This window comes from Salvia splendens, chromosome 12 (genome assembly GCF_004379255.2).
Source record: "Salvia splendens isolate huo1 chromosome 12, SspV2, whole genome shotgun sequence".
NCBI lineage: Eukaryota > Viridiplantae > Streptophyta > Magnoliopsida > Lamiales > Lamiaceae > Salvia > Salvia splendens.
Window position 1 is genome coordinate 6,224,827 of NC_056043.1, and position 10,851 is coordinate 6,235,677.

General features: G+C 36.7%; 1 pseudogene; it reads right to left on the reverse strand.

The window, feature by feature from the left end:
- LOC121758538 lies at positions 1-966 on the reverse strand (annotated as a pseudogene).
- Between the last annotated feature and the right edge of the window lie 9,885 nt (positions 967-10,851).

Sequence of the window (10,851 nt, forward strand, 5' to 3'; positions counted from 1 at the left end):
ATTCTCTCCGCAGACTATTGTGAAGAATGTCTTTGATCGTTTGGAAGATCCATAGCCGCTGCAAAGCAATTCCGCCTTTCAATTCGTTATGGATCAAAGGTACGCTTCCGCTCTACAGTTTATGCTTCTTCTCCATCGTTCTCGGTTAATCATCATAGAGAGCTTTATGTAATTGTTCATTCAATTATTCCAACACATTTTGCTTAAAGCAAAAACGATATATACCTCTTTGACCATGTCGATGAGGATGGACTCGATAAAAGTATACATCAAAGCTACAGGATGTTGCACGTCTCTGCTAGGCACAGCGGCCATGGAAAACAGCATCAGCCCTCCGGCCGCAATCTCCCGAGCTCTGCATCTGAAAAACACCTCCATGTCTTCCTCGAACTGCGCTTCATAAGCGCTCGCCACCGCATCGGGGGCCCCATTGTAATGGATTATAGAGCCCTCGGGCACCTTGGACAGCCAGTTGAGCGCGGACGAGGAGTAGGCGATATGGATGGAAGAGGAGGGGAACAGGCTGCCGTAGAAGGAGCCGGCCTGTTCCTCCCATGCTCAGGAAGAGAGGCGAAGAGAGTATTGAAATCGTTGCCAATTCGATCGTTGAAAGCAACTTGGCTACTTTTGTTACACTTGCGTTGAACGGCTTCGATGATGGTGTCCCACCGAACATCCGAGATCGGCTACGACGAATGTGTTGGAATCACACAATACCTTTTGCAGATCAAGGCTCTCCATCGCTGCCTCTTTCAATGCATCCTCCATAGCAGCTGCCCCATTTCTCTGTATATATGTTGTTTTAGTAATTAATTGAATCATAGTATAAAACATCTAGAAATTGGAATTTAAGTGAACCTGCCAAGTGGAGTTTCTAGCGTAACTATATGTGCCGCTTCCGCTTCCGCTGCCGCCATTCATCGGAGATATTGATTCACCCATTATCAATTATGCTATTGATTTCAGAAGCTCAACTTGTATGATTCAGATATCTTCATGTTCTATTTATACAATTCAAATAGTTATTAATTAGGTACGACTAGTAGTATTCAAAGAAGTTGTTGTCGACTAATTCCATTTTAAAAGTATATCTTACCTTACACGTGATATATTTAGTACTCGTATTAACAATTTTTGGCGCATCTTGATCATTAACATAATTTATACAAGTTGACAACTCAACTATATTTGATTCCACACCTACTCTGCTAACTAATTTAAAACAAATAATAAACACATGCATTATCCCTCAACCTATTTGAAAAGTTATAATTTCATTTCACACCCTATAGTTTTGCTTACCGAAAGAAAACTACTCCATATCTGAGTGGATAAGATATGAAGATAGTGTATGTTTGTTTCAAAACATAGATATTAAAATGTATGTGAATGAATTTTTTTTGCAAACAAATTATTACTGTCTCAAAAAAAGCTAACAACCATTGTTAGTTTCATCTTTCATTTGACAAAAAGCAACAATAGATAACATTAAAGGGGAAGGGAAAGATGCAACAACTAATGTTGCTATGAAGGATGCAATAGGCCTCAAAAACATACACCTCAGGGGTGCATTGTTTGTGATCATATAATTTTATGAACTTGTTATAATATGAAATTAGTGGTAAGTAGGTTTCATATTCCATTAACTCATTCCACTCATATTTTATTATAAAATTAATATATAAAAGTGAGATTCATATTCCACTAACTTTTTCAGCTCACTTTTCTATACATTTCTTAAAATCCATGTCAGAACAAAAATAGACAATTATTAGGGAATGGAGGGAGCATATAAAACCTGAAATTTGATCAAATTCTAGTTAATTGTATTTTATATATGATCGGTGTCTTTTAGTGATCTTAAAAAAGAAATAATAAAAGCAAATTTTTAAGTTTTTATACTTTTTGGAATACGTAAAAATTTAACCTTTTTATATACAGTAAATATCAGTGACGGAACCAAGAATTTGAATAAGCCGGTGCTAAACTTTAAATAATACTACTCCTTTTGTTTCATTAAAAATAAAACGTTTTCATTTTCGGATTGTCCCACTAAAAATGAAACGTTTCATAAAAAGAAAATAACATTATCTCTATTTTTTCATCTCTTACTTTATTCTCTCTCTTTTTTTGTTTGACCATTTCGAACACACTTGCGGTGGAATCGGATTAATCCTGCTTGACCGGGCTTGCAGATTAAGACCGAAAGTCTCCCAGCGGGTGGTGAACTCACAAAACAACACTACATAAAATCATGTGCCGAAGTGCACATCTTTCTTACTTTAGTCTCTCTTTATTAACTCACAAAATAACACAATATAAAATCTTATACCGAAAACAAGCGTTTTATATTTAATGGGACGAAAAGAGTAATAAATAATAATGATAATAATAAATAAATAAATAAATAAAAGTTGAATAAATATATTATCAAATTCATGGACATCATAGAACATAAATTACAACACAAATATATAACTAATTATTTTCAAAATCCATAAAAACAAATTATAATTCATATATTAATTTCATAATTACTAAAATTGAAGTATTTCTGAATCGGATCGCTAAATAAAGTTAAGAGCATCAACTTAAAAAAACTTTTCTTCAAATTAATTGAAAAATTAGTCATTACTTTAATTAGATTTGACTAGAAGATAAGTTTATATAACTAAAAAGCCGGAAGTATATAAAGGGTATTATAGCCCAAAATTAAACAGTAGCCCAACAATTAAATAAATAGCCCAAAACTATTAAGCCCAAGTCTTCTCTTCTCCTTCATTTTTCAATTTTCAGATTCAGAGTATAGGCGGCGCTCAAGTCTGAAGACTAAACGGCTGGCCCTCTCTGGGGCGGAGACTGGTCGGAGGAAAGACGTGTAAGGGGTAATCAGCATTTGGTGCCTGCTCAAGTCTGAAGACTAAACGACTGGCCCTCTCTTGGCACTATGTAGTTCCGTCTCTGGTAAATATTATGAAGTAAATAAAATCAGCGGGGGCTTGGCACTATGTAGTTCCGTCTCTGGTAAATATTATGAAGTAAATAAAATTCGATCAATTATATTTGTGTAACAGAAGTTAACATAACCATTTTGATTGAATATAATATGGAGAAAGTGCAGAAAATACTTTTCTTACATAAAGAAGCCCACATCCAAAAAGTGAAAGACTTGAAGAAAAAGAAATCTTTTTACTTTTAGCACTTGACATTTTCCATTCACACATTAATTCTCTTAACTTGGTTTAATTTTCTCTTTTCCATTGAAGAGAATCTCGTCCCCTCTTCAGCAATCTCGTACCCATTAAGAATCTCGTTCCCACATTTTCCATTCACACATTAGGATTTGTTTTGATTTATTTTATTTCTACATATATTTTTGTACTTCCTCGTATTATAAACAAGGGCGGACCCACGTGGGCATCCTTGGAACCCCTAGCAATTTGAGATATGTTTATAGATATAGTTTTTATCCATGCAATAGTTCACAATTGGGTACGTAGCTCAGATGGTTGGCAAAGCAATTTGTAGAACAGAGATCAGGTTCTAATCCCATTGGTTCTAATCCCATTGCATGCGCTTTTCTGATTTGTATATAGATATGTATGGCTGTCAAAATGGATATCGGATAATTGGATATCCGATACCCGATTTTTCGGGATCGGGTTTGAGTATGAGATTTTTAGATTATCGGGTATACCCGAATTACCCGATTTTTTTAATTATATATATATTTTTATAATTTTATAAATTATCTATTCAATTAAATGACTAATGAATGAGGGTCCGCCGTTCCAATTCTCCAAACCCAAACTGACTTACACATTGCACCTCTCACCTCTGCTCTACCTCTCTCTCGGCTCTCCCTCTCCCTCTATCTCTACCTCCACCTCTCGGCGCTGTATCCGCCGCCGTCGCCCATTGCAGCGTAGAAGTTCCCGCCCCACCCTCTCCCTCTCAGCCAGATTGTGTGAATATGGACAGTTTGGGATCCTTATTCTTTAGATGAATTTATTTTTTGGCTCCATTCCACATGATTTAGGCACGTTTATGAGCATAGTGAGACTCAAGTTGGGAGAGAACTTCTTCAATGGCAGCATTCCTTTTACCTTAATCTACCCGCCTCAACTTAACTTTCTTGAGCTGCAAAACAATATGCTCTCTAGTAATCTGTCGGAGAACACCGACTCCTTGATAAACACGAGTTTTGCATGTTTTTAAGGCCTAGATTTGGCTCGTTTTAAATGTCAATCTTGTAAATTATGTTCTTAAATTGCATATATTATACATTTTGGTATTTTGACGTGTTTGTTGATAAATGATAGAAAAAAATAGAAAAAATATGCAAAAATGCCAAGATGCACAGCCTCTGTTCGAGCCCATTCTGCCAGCGAGTTTTATGTCCAATAAGTGCTCAATGTATACCATTCTCTTCGTCTTCGAAAGAGCTTCGTGTGGGTACCTTGAACATCTAAATCGTAGTTTTATGGAGAGAGTTATGGCTATTTTACGAACTTTGCGCAGTGCAGTAAAAATTAGGCGGAAATTGGATGGAAATTAAGGAAGGAAAAAAATTGTCGCCAAATCTCTCCTATTAATTGAAGAATTAAAATTACCATCTTTACCATTACTTGGAGGATACTTTTTACCAATTATAAACCTTTTTCAAGCCTATATATACCTCATAACCTAATTCATAATATTTATCTCAGAGCCTCCAATCCTCCACATCTCTATATTTCTTCCATCCAATATTCCACACTTAAATTCTTCCACCTTTCATTGGAGTGAAGCTCTGCAGATCCAGACAAGAGAATACTGAAGACTACAACATTCAACCTTGGGTTTTTGTTTTGTTTTTCTTCATGTCTAGTACTTTTTGTTGTTTTTACTTGTCTATGAGTAATAAATCTTTTGTGGAATTTTTGGTAAACATGCTATAATTTTGAGTTATTTATTCAACTCTTTTTCCTTGTTAGCTCTTGTAGTTATTTCAATTTCTCTTGTGCTTATACATTTGTTTGATTGGCCATCTTATGAATGCATGTGGATTTTACTACAAAAACTGAGAAGTGAGTAGTATAATTTGAAAGAGTAGAAGTAGACGTCTTTGCCAATTATATCGAGAGATTTGAGTCTTTGAATGAAACAAATTTATCTTAGGAGCTTTTAGGAGTTGTTGCCTTAGTTCTAGGAAGGAGACTTCGGTTCTAGGTAGCAATCTACAAATTATATGCTTCGAGAGAAGATATAGCTTTACATCTGTGATAGCTTAGTAACTCTCGAGACCGTAATTCAAGGAAGTCCTTTGGATATTAGCTTTTGATTGTGGTTCCTAAAACTCTACATTCTCTAGCCTGCTTTGTATTATTTGTTATTTATATTTTTATATTTTTTTGTTATTTGTTTATAAATCCAAAACCAAAATCTCGTGTCGCTAAATAGTATATGACACTTAGTATATAATAGACAGTTGCAATCTTATTCCCTGTGTTCGATATCCCGGTACTGACCTTTAGCTATACTAGATCTACCTTGTATACTTGCAAATATTTTTAGTGCTAATAAATAGTGCATCACTCCTCATCCAAGAATCAAACTAAACTTGGACAGATGAATCTCTCATACAGTCAGCAATCCTAGTACATTAAAATTGGGACTGGATACCCAATTTTTCGGGACTGGATACCCGAGTCGGGTATCCAGGTACCCAATTAGATTTTTGGATCGGGTATCAGGTATGTGATTTTGGGTTTTTCGGGGTCGGGTATCCGAAATTTTTGAATAAAGTATCCACGGATGCCCGAATTGACAGCCCTATAGATATGTACATCCGAAATTTTAGAAATTATATATATTATATATTTTTCATACAAGTAATTTTGTGTAATTTTTATTTATTAGTATTTTATTTGTAGAAATATTGTTATTGTAAGATCACAAAATAATATTTTTTAAAATGTTTAAATAAAAATATATTTCTTTAACCTTATAATTATGCATATATATCATATAATACTCCCTCCTCCCACTCAAGATGTCCACCTTTCATTTTTAGTTTGTCACATTCAAGATGTTCACTTCCTATATTTGGAAATAAATCCATCTCTTCTCTCTATTTATTAAAATATTCAATAATATTTTTTCACTCTACTTTACCACACACAACTACTACACATAAAATCCAATGTCATTCAAGAATGTGGACATCTTGAATGGAACATAGAGAGTAATATTTACTCAAAATCCAACAAATGCGATTTGATTTTGTAGTACCATTTGTGCTAATTTCCTCTTCCATTTTAGATTTTAGATATAATTGGAGATGGTCTTATATCTCAGAAACTCGAACTCATAGCAATACTCTTCGGATGAGGGCGATCGGGCCATGAATGGAATGATGGGTCTGACATTAACTAAGCCCCCCCTCCAGCAGGGGCTTGGCCTCAGCTGGATCCGTGAGTGATGTCTATACATCTTAAAGGCTGCTCCCCACTCATATTCTACGGACCACGGGGAAAATTGCTTATTTGACCATTCTCTAGAACATCTTTGTTGTTGGCCTTATAGTTTATTCTTACTCTCATCTAGAGGTACCCAAGGTTTACGGTTCCGGCGGTTAACTGCAAAACCGTAATCGGTGGTAACGGTTCCGAACCGGAACCGTGAGAATTTACTTGAACCGAAACCGTTAATTTTAGAACCGTGGTTCAGTTCAGGTTTAAAAAAATTCAAACCGAAAACGTGCTGGAATCGCCTGTTTCAGGCGGTTCCAAACCGGAACCATGAAACTAAGTCAGAACCGTAAAAAGCCGACTGTTCAGAACTGTGAAAAAACGTAAAAAACCGCCGGTTCGGAACGGAACCGAAATTGGCAGTTTTGGAACCGAAACTGTAATCGTGAAACACCCTCGTGGTTCGGTTCCGGTTCGGTAATTTCCAAAACCGGAACCGGCGATTCCGAACTGTAACTGTTGTTTCCGAAACCGTGGGCACCTCTACTCTCATCACCAGATATTTATGAAAGTGAAAATGTAATAATAATAAAAACATCTTGATTTGTCTAGCCTACATCAGTGGCAGGTAGGTGAGAAGTGAGTGGGGATGGACCAAATTGTTCTTCATAGCCTTAGAGCATCCACAACTCTGGCTCGAATTCAGGCCTCAAGTCACCTCCACGTTATCATTCCCCTAAATTTTTGCACCAGGCCATAACTCCTCTAATCCTGCAGTCTCTATCCAGACCCTAACTATTAAATTGCACTATTCACAACTACAAGCCATTTTACTCTTAAAAATTCATTGTTAAGTCGAAAATAAAAGATTACAACCCCTACAAAATAAAAATTACAAGTTCTAGAAAAAAAAAGTAAAAGTACTAAAAATGAAATAAATAGAGGATAAAAGTGAAAATTTGGTGGAAGAATGTTGAAGAAATGAGATATAAATAAGTCAAAAATCGAAAAAAAATAGGGGGTTCGGGTCCGGCCCGAAGGCCCTATAACACCGGGTCAGGATGCAACGGGGCACTTCCCCGGAGGCTCCAACGCAGAGTCGGACCGCAATGGGGCGCGGCCTCGGGCTAATCCACTGTCCCCAGGCGCGACTCGGGCCGCTTTTTCTTCTCCTCCAACGCGTCAGGCCACAGGTCGGGACCCATGTGCGATCCGGCCTGGGGCGTTATGGATGCTCTTATGGGCATGATTTTATCCAAAACAAAGTGTGGTTTCAAACGTAATAGCAATGCCATGGCCATAGGCCCAGGCTAAAATCATCGTGCTACATCATCATGGTCTTTCCATAGCTAATCAATGTCCTAGTTAGGGGTGGCAAATTGGATAGGGTGTGACGGGTAATTCCCATCTCGACCCGATACCCACCGGGTATCAGGTACCCGCTAGCCGATGATAACGGGAAACGTGGCTTGATCAGGTAGTGTGTTTTAGAGTTTTACGGGTAGCGAATATACCCGCTACCATCGCTGGTACACCGTTAGTCCCGATAATACCCGATATTGTTAGTATTAGATATATACCATCTTTTAATACTTTATAGAATCTAAGAGTTGTTTTGAAACATTTTTATATTCCAATGACCATACAGTTGAAAATTCACCTGAACTAGCTATAGAGTGTTTGCTCAATTTTGTTCTCAATCTATTCAAAGCTTAACATCAAAATCAATACAGTAAATTAGGGAACATTGTCGTCTATTAGGGTATTCATATTTTCGGGTCGAATACAAGTACTGGCAATGTCGGGTACAGGATACCCGACACAGGTACCAGGTAATCCCAATATGTTGCGGGGCGGGTATTGAGACAATAAATTTGGCTAAAATCGGGTACGGGTACCCGACTTGTTGGGTGCGGATACCCACGTATAACCCGTTTCGCCACCCCTAGCCCTAGCCTTCCCACAGCCCATCATAGCGCTCCCAACAACCTTCCCAAAAGTCCTCCAATTTAATTGATTTTAATTGTTGGTGTTTATTAAATATTAAAAAAATGAAGTACAATGAATTGTATGTATAGAGTAGAAATAAAAAAAATAAAAAATAAAAGAAAAATCAGCTCGGCTCGGCGGTTGGCGTGCAATAGGCGCCATCCCGGCTCAACCTTGCCCTAGCTCTCGGGCGCCCCTCCCCTTTCTGCTGGGATCGGCTGTTGCAATAGTGCTCTAGCTGATCACCGTCCCGCTAGGCGGTGGCTTGGGCACTATTATGGGTGCTCTAACTTTTTTAAATGCTAGAGGCTAATACTCTCTCTGTCCCGTTTTGGAAAAAGTAATACTCTCTCTATCCCGTTAAAAATGAAATGTTTTTCTTTTTGGATTGTCCCATTAAAAATGAAACATTTCCTAAAATGGAAACAACATCATCTCTACATTTTCATTTCTCTTGCTTTATTCTCTTCCTATTAACCCACAAACAACACTACATAAAATTTCATGCCAAAAAGTAAAAGTTTCATTTCTAATGGGACAAATGGAGTAATAAATACTCCCTCCGTCCCACAATACGAGTCGCATTTGGTGTGAGCACAAGTTTTAAAAAAAATTAAAGTATAGTGGGCTGGAAAAGTTAGTGGAATATGAAGCCCACTTTTTAATTATACTTCCTCCATCCAACTAAAGATGTCCTCATTTTTCTTAGTTTATCCCACTTAAAATGTCCGCTTTCCATAGTAGAAAAAATCATTTCTCATTAACCTTTCCTCTTTCTACCTTGTTAAACTTAATAATTTTCCTAAAACTCCGTGAGACTCAAGATTGTGGACATCTTGAGTGGGACGGAGGTAGTATTAGTTTTACAATCAAATGTGAGTGAAGTTAATGGAATGTGAGACCTACTTACCATTTATAGTAAAAGTGATATATGACTCTTATCGTGGCATAATGCGAAATGACAAAATGTGACTCTTATCGTAAGACGGATAGAGTAGTTAAAGTGGAGAGAAAACTGCATTATTAATTCTCTTACTTTAACTTCTCCATCCGTCCCACAATAGGAGTCACATTTGATGTAGACACGAGTTTTAAGAAATGTATTACTTCCTCCGTCCATGACAAATAGGGCACATATGTCATTTTTTGTTGTCCACAAAAAATGAGGCACATTCAAATAATACGGACCCCACGTTCCACTAACGCTACTTCTCTATTATTATTTTTCCTTTTTATCTTACTAATAATATGGACCCCACATTCCACTAACATTACTTCTCAATTACTTTTTTCCTTATTCTCTTACTAATAATATGGACCTCACATTCCACTAACACTACTTCTCTCTTACTTTTTTCCCTTCTCTCTTACTTTACCAATTCTACATTAAAACCCGTGTCATTCACAAAGTGTCCTATTTTTCGTGGACGGAGAGAGTATAAAATAGTAGGTTGGAAAAGTTAGTGGAATATGAGGTTCACTTTTTTATATTGTTTTTATAATAGAATATGAGTGAAGTGAGTTAGTAGAATGTGAGACCTATTTACCATTTATTGTAAAAGTGAAATGTGACTCATACTGTGAGACGAATGAAGTATTTATTACTATCATTTTTTTCAAAACGAGTGTAGAAAACGAAATGACTCTACTATTAATCCACCATGGAACAGAGAAAATATTTTCTTTGGTGAGTGCTTGTGATAACCACAAACCCTATAGAGTAAACATATAATTTCATTCTTATGAATGAGATAAATTCTTTTTTAGACATGAATCTTTGCCAAACAAACACCATGAATTTTAGGGGCAAAATAAAAAAATTGACCAGTAGGCAGCTCGTGAATTTAAAACTAATTAATATCCCTGTATTCATGTAAGAATATATACTCCCTCCGTCCCAAGCTACTTGCACTTATTTCCTTTCTGGGCGTCCCAAGTTACTTGCACTCTTTCCATTTTTAGTAAAAATTATCACCTACAGCCGTAATATTTGACTTTGTCTATCACTCATTCCTTAATCCCCGTGCCGAACAGGAAACGTGCGAGTAGCTTGGGACGGAGGGAGTACGATAGAATCTCATAGATTCATGGTGCTCTGAGACTGAATAATGGTCACATCATCATTTAGAAAATTCCAGCCTAAAGTATGAAAATCAGATATATTGTGTAGCATATTGCGGAAAAATAATGCAACTGCCGTTGAAAATAGACATTTTATTCATATGAAGCAGCAGGGCAGATGATTCTCTCAACGTTACTACAATAAAGTAATGGCGTCAAATATACACATCAACCATTCACTCAAGATAGCAACATTTCAATCACACACATAAATCCACAACCAAACCACAAACTTTACATTACATGCTTAATATAATAATAAGTCCAACAAACCACAACACAACACACA